The sequence below is a fragment of the Lethenteron reissneri genome, chromosome 8, assembly GCF_015708825.2.
Source record: "Lethenteron reissneri isolate LAM-NWPU_2019-01 chromosome 8, ASM1570882v1, whole genome shotgun sequence".
Lineage (NCBI taxonomy): Eukaryota > Metazoa > Chordata > Hyperoartia > Petromyzontiformes > Petromyzontidae > Lethenteron > Lethenteron reissneri.
Window position 1 is genome coordinate 4,506,812 of NC_083786.1, and position 10,668 is coordinate 4,517,479.

Genomic DNA, 10,668 nt, shown 5'->3' on the forward strand with positions numbered 1-10,668 from the left:
ATGACTCGCGTCGTGTAACCTACCCATCATGTCCACTCGTGGTCGTGGAGCGGAGCGGTGGCGCAAGTGGTTGTGGACCCACGGTGGCCGATCAGCGATTGCCCCCCGCCCACGGCTGCCATCACGAGCGGTGTCCGACACGGTGCTGCCGGCTTCTCTCAGCAACCCGCACTGACCAGCGTGGGGAAGTATGGTCAAATTGTATGGTCAAAATAACCTGCAAATAGTATGGGCAAATAGCCTTCATATTTGACGGGTGGAGGTGGGGGGGGGGGGGGGCTCATGATCCAGCAGCGGATTGACAAAAGGGCTCCACTACATATGCACGTGACAACCCGTGGTTCAGTTGTGCCCATTGACCCGATGAAGTATTATCAACGTAGTTTGAGATGGCAGTCTATGGGAAGATAATTTAGAAAATGCTGCTAAATTAAAAGGCCTACTTCAGCAGTTGTTTTCTTGCTGTGGTTGTCCCACATGATGACGATTGCTGGTGTTGCGATCGAAACGTCGTGAGCTATTATTTTAACAAACGTTTTATTTCACCAGGTAAGGCCCACTGTTATATTGTTTTTATTTTTTTTTCAAAAGCGACCTGGCCACAAATGATAGCTCAAAGTATGCTTGTTTGTCGAATTTCTTTCGCACCGTACGTAGCCAGCTGTGCTCATCGACGAAGTGGCTTGTCACGTGGAAATTTATACCAGCCAAATGCTCTAAAACGCATGTTTCTAAATGTGGAGCAATACACCGGGAGACTTCGCTAAAAAAATCCACGCGACCACGGGGAGACCACGCAAACTCCAAATTTACAGGCGTCAGGGTTGGGATCGAACCCACGTCCTTCTGGATTTCAGGCCAGTTAGTTAACATCTCATCACCGTGGCGTCCAAATACAGATAGTGAAGAAACTCTACTTAATGCAACTATTAAACGCGTGATCGAGCCTCAGATTGCACTTATAGGAGTATACAAATGCATTAAAATGCGTACAAAGAATCTCTATACTGTATGACTTTTATGCGTTGAATAGGGGAGCCCAGTTTTTTCTGCCCACCAATCAACCAGCGATTGGTTAGAAATCCTGACTGCCGGTGAGACCCTGTCGGTCGAAACAGGTCCCCACTTTGCTTGCCGCTAACAGACAACATTGCTGCCACATGGAAAGTCGTAGCAATAGGCCAATGGACTAAAGTTCTGCGTTGAGATATAGAGAACGGAGGTTTAGCTCCATTTCTATAAAAGGCAGAGTTGTGATTATGTGTGTCTGTTCAAAATGTTTAGCGTACTTCAAGACATGCAACAAACTTGAAATTTGCCATGTGGGTACTTTCCAGACTGTACACCATGCAAACATTTTTAAAATACACTTAGTTAGTTTTGGGGTGGGGGGGAGCTCAATAATGCATCTATTCTTTGCACGGCAAGTGAGCTGTGACGTCACGTCCGTCACGTGACCCGCGCATGTGGAAGCGTAACGCATTGTAGTGTAGTGGTTAGCGCCCGGCGACCCGAGTTCGATCCCCGCTCACGGCCACCACCGGTGACGATTATTTGAACCGGTCCTGGGCCTCCCCTAGGTCGACTCAGCCTTAAACGAGTAACTGGTGTGGTGTGTGAACATCACCACTGGGGAGACAAAGGTGACCGGGCGTGGTGATTCTAAGTCCCGGGTAGTAAAGCTAATACTTATGTGTGTGTGTCGTCACAATTAAGTCGGTTGTTGTTGTTGTACATTTTATACATTTCGCTGTATGCATACATACACACTTAGAAACCTTAGCCGCACGTCGTATCCATGTACACCAATGCGTGTAGTATGCTCGGTCTGTGTGTGTGTGATACAGCTCGGCTTATACAAAATCCCGTTGCCTGCAGTAGACATTATGCCCGCCTACCATAATGAACCTGCGGTATTTCAATTACCTAGCAACTGCTCCCCACTCTGGAATTCTATTCCCATCCATCGTCTCGTTTCGCGAGCTCTCCTTCTTCTTCTTATAAAAATAATAACCTTGTTCAATACAAGCAATCGTATTCACTTTCATCTGTTAGCTGCACCTTCAATAGTGATATCTGTTGCTGGCTACTGGGTATTTATTTGGGCAGGGGGTTTGGACCTGAGGTTAGCCGCAGTGATTTAATATAAACGTAAATTAAATTAATCCAAATCTCCCCCACACGCAGCTTCAATTAATAAACTATTACTAATATTATTCTTTGGGCCTTTCGGTAAAGTCACGTAGATAGGTTGAAATTAATAAAAAATATAATAAACAAAAAACTACGTTTCGATCGCAACACAAGCGGTCGTCATGCTGATGACGACCGCTTTAGAAGCATGCGTTTATTTTATTTTTATTAAGTTGAACCCATCTCCGTGACCTTACCAAAAGACCAAAAGAATATGAATTCCTGCAGTCACGAAAGCTATAAGTCCAAATTTATTACCAATATTTTTATTTTACCAGGTGAGGTCCACCGAGTCGTATAGCTCTTTTGTCAAAGGCGACCTGCCCATCACAAATGACAGCCGAATGAATGGTGGCCCATCACGTGGACATTCACAACAGCAAAATACTCTAACCGACAAACGGGAGGACCTGGAGAAAAATCCATGTCACGAACGCGCGCAAGACGCTGTACGTGTTTTCGTGCATTTGCTGTGATTAAGCAAGTGCGTGCAATGCTCCAGTCTCTGTAAGTGTATCCCACACCACCACCACCACGTGTATAACCTGGTACAGTATATGCATGCATGAGTATAATTAGACACGAGCGTTGCGCGATTTCATGTGAAACTGTTGCCATTTAATAATCATCAGAAACACAACTCATCGCCCTTGTATGTTTTGCGAATTCTACGCAAATGCTCTATCGAGTACTCGGAGGCACAGAGTCACAGCTTCAAGTCCCTCGGATGTCGGCCTGAACGGGTGAGAGCCTGACAAGGTGACAGACTGAACAGGTGAGGGCATGAACAGGTGAGCTGGAACCGATGAGAGCCTGAGCAGGTGAGAGCCTGAACCAGGTGAGAGTGAACCAGGTGAGAGTTTGAACCAGGTGAGAGTCTGAACCAGGTGAAAGTCTGAACCAGGTGAGAGTCTGAACCAGGTGAGAGGTTGAACAGGTGAAAGTCTGAACCAGGTGAGAGTCTGAACCAGGTGAAAGGTTGAACCAGGTGGGAGTCTGAACCAGGTGAGAGGTTGAACAGGTGAGAGTCTGAACCAGGTGAGAGTCTGAACAGGTGAGAGTTTGAACCAGGTGAGAGTTTGAACAGGTTAGAGTCTGAACCAGGTGAGATGTTGAACAGGTGAGAGTTTGAACAGGTGAAATCATGAACCAGGTGAGAGTTTGAACAGGTGAGAGCATGAACCAGGTGAGAGCATGAACCAGGTGAGAGCCTGAACCAGGTGAGAGCCTGGACCAAGTGAGAGCCTGAACAAGTGAGAGCCTGAACAAGTGAGAGCCTAAACCAGGTGAAAGCTTGAACGGGCGCTATGGTGCTTGGGCGCAGTTGAATGTGCAGTGGGGAGAGAAAGGGAGAGAGTTACAGACGGCTTTTGTCGCAGCGACGTTGAACCAAGGAGCGGGCAGCCGTGGTTGTGGATGCGATGAGCGGTTGATTGGAGGAAGCGTTCCATGAGACGCGGTTTGTTGTGGGTGGTGGTGGTGGTGGTTTGTCGTCGTCAGTGGAGTGAGGTGTTTGGTGGAGGTATGAGGCGAGAGAAACATTGAGAAGAGACACCTCCGTGTGACGCAGGATAGCGATCTTGTGACTCGACCCTTGATCGATGCGTTTAAGAAGACACATTTAAAACGCGAGTATTTGAATATATCCGTGATCGTACACAGTATACGCGCGCGACTTATATTTAGCACTGACGTGACACAAACGCATTTACATACATCCACCGCACAGAAAGAGAGAGAGAAAAAAAACATGCCGAGCAAAATAATGTTGAAATCGTTGCCGATTTCAGCGCTTCTTACAAAGGGCATTACTTAAATCGCTTGCTGATCTGAGCGCAACAACACTTGTTTTTGTTTTGGCCAAGTCATGCACGGCGTGCCGTAGTGTATTGATTATGATAAGATGCTCCGGGAAGTTACACTCACACACACACGCGCAAAAGACAAAGAAGCCCCGTATAGCTTTTACAGAATGTTGGGCCAAGTGCTCTTAGGCAGTAGCACCGATGAAAGCCGGCTCAGCACACGAGGAGGTGGGGGTAGCCAACACGCCGCCCTGCCGCCTTTGTCCCCCCAGTCGCGCTCCTTTTGCGCACCGCACCAGGCACTCATTTGAGGCCGAGTTGACCTAGGGGAGGCTCGGAGCCGATTCAGATAATCGTCAATGATGGTGGTGGGGAGGCGGACTAGGGGCCACCCATTTAGTGCGTACTCATGGAGGGGGGAGGGGGGGTTAACCCAAATGCGTAGCTTGCGTATGGGGGTCTACTGACAATGTACGGACATTATCAGGGGAGGGGGTGAAGCCTCGATAATAATGTGTCTACATTGGCCTTCAAATGAGTTAGATAGTCCGGCGGTGGACTATCTGTTTGCTTAAACACGCCAATAGTATTAATCCTTGATCGTTTCTGCTTGGATTAAATATCGGCCGTTTTATAGAATTCGGGGGGTTGGGGGAGGGTGTAAAAAGTACGCGTGCGTACAAGGAGGGGGGGGGGAAGGGTCAAGTTTTGACAGATTTTTGCGTACCTATTAAATGGATGGCCGCTTAGTGCGTCTTATAATCCAGAGCATACGGCGTGAATTGTCGATTTTCACTCTTGCATGCAGGCCTGCCCTGCCACACGCCGTGTCGTTTCGGGCAGTCTTTGGGTTGTGTGTACTCAGATGGATGTCTTCTCGTCGCCACTGATTTTAGCATTCCTTTCAAACCCCACACGGTTTATCATCCCGTGTTCGTGTACAGGGAAGTTGAGTTTTCAGGTCCATACGGCGTAACAGCCGTTTCAATGCGGGCAGCAACGAACAAATGTTGTCTTTTTGTTTGTGTTTCTCCCTTGTGATGGCACTTTGTAGGGTGAACGTTGAGATTTATAAGTGTCACGGGGTGACCAATACGGTCCTGAATTGGTCTGTAATAAGGCAGGGCACTGATAATGGGTTGACAGGTTTGGCCAGGAATGCAACCCAAGGTTCTCCGCAGATCCGATTAACGCCTCCTCCACCCACCCACCCACCGATGAATTGCCGCTATTCAGAGTGGCGATTCGATTCTTTATTAATTGCGTTGAATGATGTAGCAAGCCTCGAGCGGCTGCAGGGGCCGAGCGAACCCATCAACCACAACATCGATTCTCATATTCTTAGGTTTTTTCGGTAAAGTCACGTAGGTAAAAAATTAAAATTAATAAAAGTAAAATAAAATAAAAATCACGACGTTTCGGAGGCAACACAAGCTTCCGTCTTCAGGTGGAACCGTCACAGCCCGACAGCTGTATCAAGGTCGCACAGCTGTTGGGCTGTAACGGTTCCACCTGAAGACGGAAGCTTGTGTTGCCTCCGAAACGTCGTGATTTTTATTTTATTTTACTTTTATTAATTTTAATTTTTTACCTACGTGACTTTACCGAAAAAACCTAAGAATATAAATCCTTACAGTCACGAAAGCTTCAAATCTAGAATCGATTCCCATGTTTGACTACGCACGCGACACGACGAACGCGCCGTTGAGCACAAGGCATCGGGGACTCATCTTCGACGCGTCTTTGCGTTGTGTTTACAATCATAGACAGCGATCCATTTATAGACAGCCCACAGCGACGGCTCCACGCCGTGCCGAGAGGGAGGAGAGGGTGAGCGAGTGCGCCGTTAAACGACTCAATCGCGAGCGTTGACGTTGGCAAGAGATGTTCCACGTCGCGGAGGCGAAAGAGCGGCCGTGCAATTGCTCACGCGGCTCCTGAGACAGGAGAGCTTCCACTAGAGGGAGCTCTTGAGAGCCCCTTTGAGACGGGAATTTTATTCTACGGTTCTACCAGTAGCGTCACGAGCAGTAGTGAGCAGGGGGGTGGCAAAAGCTACGAGTTGAGGGCCCACCTCGACAACCACAATGAGATTTATTTTCAACAACAATGCAAATCAACTATTTTTTGTTTGTTTGCGAATACCGAGCGCCCGTACAGCGTTAAATGTTCAAGACCGTGAGAGTAACGACGCCGATGTGATTTTGCAAGAGGAGCCGCGATGTATAATAGCCTCGAGGTGCGAGACGTCAAATATTGGGGGCCCCGCCTGACCGATTGCCGCACGACCTGAGCTGAAAAAAAGTTAACCCGTAAAAACAAAGTTTTTCGCTATAAATCCTTTATATGCGTGGCATCAGTTTTATTTTATTATTCATTTCTGTTTTTCTTGAGCAAGAGTTTCATTTTTATCACATTGGTATTTTAAATTAAATATTAAAATTTTTGTTTCCTAAAAAGTAGAAAATTTAGGAAAATTTTTTTCACGAAAATAAATTGTCACGCACAACGAGTCTGTGTGCAAAATGTCAGCTCGATTGGATCACGGGAAGTGGTTAAAAAACGACCGAAAGATTTGCACGGTCGTAAGCGCGCATGCAAGCAAGCAAGTGAACTTAATATAAAGGATTTAAAAAGTCGTCACTACGCCACTGCTCGCAAGGGATGGGAGTACCCACACGCTGCACCGCCACACGCCGCCTGAACGTGTTGTTACCCATTTATAATTCCTGGGCTGATAGTGGCGGCGGAATTAAAAACAAACGTTGGTCGATGTTTTAGATCTGCCGCACCCTGGGAGATGGAAGAGGCGACCTGGGGATGGCAACTCCAGGGTGCTGACCACGAGCAAAGCTGTGGTCGCATCATCGGCAAACGTGTAGAGAGAGGCTGTCGCATTAAGACGTTGCATTCTTCAGAATGTTTTGCCCCATTATATTGTTTTACATAACTTAAAATTAATTATCAGCGTCGTTTGTGGAGAATATAACGAGCGCAAAATAATTAAGCGGACAATGTTTCATTCACATCACACACGAGGAGTTCTGTATGATATTTCCGTATTTTTTTTTGTCAAACTGAGACGGCATATTGGCAGTCTGGAACGCTTCTGCGGCCGTCTGGAACGCTCTTCCTTCCGATATTGGGACGCCATTGACGTTATGCACTTTTAAATATAGATTGAACAAAAAAACGAATTTCTTTAATACTGCTTTCTGTGTTTAGTTTGTTGTCCTTTCCCCCGCACCTCCGATTAGCACGACGTACGGTGCGAAAGAAGTTATACATACATGCACCAACAAGGCTAGTTCTGCTGACAACACACTGCACGTGGAAACCGGTCCAGAGTTTTGCTTGTCTTGAAACAATGCTGCTGCTGCTGCTACTATTATTATTGTGCACTTACAAAAAGCAGTGCGGCGAATAAATACATTTACCTGTTATTTTAGTGGGAGATCTGTGAATGGATCACGCTGTGCTTATACACTGCACGTACAAGTGGGGTCGTCAGAAAAAAAGTACTGCATTGAGAAGGACTGGCTCTTGACAATATATGAACATCACTTACACACTACGAACAATTATCATATATTATACAATTATCATACACGAATTCCAAACTCACCGTATATCATGCCCGACAATAAGTATGTCTATACTGCGGTGTGTGCGACGTACACTGTTCTGAACTGAAAGATATGACATCGGCTGATGGTGGGGAGATCATGGTAGTAGTGGTTGATGGTGGTGATAGAAGTGTAAATATCAGGCTTTGAAGGTCGACTGTGCAACTATTGCGAGGTTCTGGCATAAAGACAGAAGCAACGGCGAGTCGAAGTGAGTTCTGAGTTGAGTAGCTGCTTTGAATCAATGTCGAAGTTGTAGATCCAGATGAGGGCTTCAGCGCACGGAGAGTGTCTGTACGACTCATACTCTCCAAGAACGCACATACTGTAGTGGACACGAGTTCATACAGAGACCCATAGACTCAGGCAGACACATAGACTCACATAGAGACCCATTGACTCGGACAGACACATAGACTCACACAGAGACCAATAGACTCACACAGAGATCCATAGACTCACACAGAGACCCATACACTCAGACAGACACAGACTCACACAGACACCTATTGACTCAGGCAGACACATAGACTCACACAGAGACCCATAGACTCAGATAGACACATAGACTCACATAGAGACCCATACACTCAGACAGACACAGACTCACACAGAGACCCATACACTCAGGCAGACACATAGACTCACACAGAGACTCATCCACTCAGACAGACACATAGACTCACACAGAGACTCATAGACTTAGGCAGACACATAGACTCACACAGAGACCCATAGACTCACGCAGACATAGACTCACACATAGACCCATACACGCAGACAGACATAGATTCACACAGAGACCCATACACTCAGACAGACACAGACTCACACAGAGACCAATAGACTCACACAGAGACCCATACACTCAGACATACACATATACTCACAAGGAGACCCATACACTCAGATAGGCACATAGACTCACACAGAGACCCATACACTCAGACAGACACAGACTCACACAGAGACCAATAGACTCACACAGAGACCCATACACTCAGACATACACATATACTCACAAGGAGACCCATACACTCAGATCGACACATATACTCACACAGAGACCCATAGACTCAGATAGGCACATAGACTCACATAGAGACCCATACACTCAGAGAGACACACATTCTCATACAGAGACCAATAGACTCACACAGAGACCCATACACTCAGACATACACATATACTCACACAGAGACCCATAGACTCATAGAGACACATAGACTCACATAGAGACCCATACACTTAGAGAGACACACATTCTCACACAGAGACCAATAGACTCACACAGAGACCCACATACGCACACAGACTTACACAAACTCACACAGAGACATCTAAACTTGCGGTGAGAATTGTGATTACGTCTGCCTTGTCCAGTTCGGACTCGATTTAAGATGGCACACTGCTTGAGCTTCAGGATCGCTGGGTGGTGATTTTGATTTCCAGCGTAGATTCAATTGGTGGTGAATTTCATATTGACCATACATGCAATTGAGTGTATGCGCTTAATAAGCATAGACCAGACAGCACATTCACAGAGGTGGGCAATGTTTACCACACTCCAGGCCTCGCGACCCATCTCAGTGCGCCTTTACACGTTCACCAGCCAGTGTGTTTCCCCGCTCAAATATTAAGTTGTTCACGCGCTGAACGGACATGATGATTGCTAAACAAGTCCCACGTGACGCGTCAAGCGCCGAGTCAGTGTATGTGTGTGTGTTTGCATGCGTCCCATGTTCCGAAGAGAATATGATTCAATAAATTCACAGATCTCTTGCGCGCGTGTGTGTGCGCCTTTTTGTGTGTGTTACTCGCGGTACATAAATACAAATATCTCCCAGATAGCCTGTAACAGGCCGTTGGGGTAAGTGCGCTAAGCACTGCGCTATCAACCCCGCGAGCCGAGCTGGATTCCTTACTCGCGGGAGACAAAGGCGGTCGGGCGTGGTGGTGGTGGCCACCCAACCTACTCGTGTACCGTGTCGGTCTTAATGTTCGTCAACAGCACGTGCCCCAGCAGTCTGTTAAATGCTATACGGGGAGGAGGGGGGGGCTTTGTCTTTGTGTGTCTCTCGTGACAAGCAAGAGATCGATCATTGTGAATCAGAAGAGTTCCCTAGACGTAGCGGTCGCTCTCCACGGTGTACCAATCATCCGGCGCGTGGCGCGCATGCAACGTGCAGCTAATCAGCGTACTTAAATTGCATTTAAACTGAGACAAGGCGATTGAAATCTGCCGCCGAGTGCAGAGACTCGTGGGTCGCAAGGCACGCGGCATCGCACAGCTGCGGAAATGATCGGTGACGGCTTTGGGGAAGTACAGGGAAGCCTTCGTCCAGCAGTGGAATGATAACGGTTGATGATGATGACGGTGATGATGATGGTGATGATGGTGATGATTATTACGACGATGATGATGATGGTGATGATGGTGATGATTATTACGACGATGATGATGATGGTGATGATGGTGATGATTATTACGACGGTGATGATGATGGTGATGATGGTGATGATTATTACGACGATGATGATGGTGATGATGGTGATGATTATTACGACGATGATGATGATGGTGATGATGGTGATGATTATTACGACGGTGATGATGATGGTGATGATGGTGATGATTATTACGACGATGATGATGATGGTGATGATGGTGATGATTATTACGATGGTGATGATGATGGTGATGATGGTGATGATTATTACGACGATGATGATGATGGTGATGATTATTACGACGGTGATGATGATGGTGATGATGGTGATGATTATTACGACGATGATGATGATGGTGATGATGGTGATGATTATTACGACGGTGATGATGATGGTGATGATGGTGATGATTATTACGACGATGATGATGGTGATGATGGTGATGATTATTACGACCACGACGATGATGATGATTATGACGACGACGACGATGATGATGATGGACAGGTGGGCCATGGTGGGATCGCGGGGACGAGGAGTGTTGTTGTTGTTGTTGTTTCGACTGACACGGAGCCACGCTGGCGTGGCCTTGG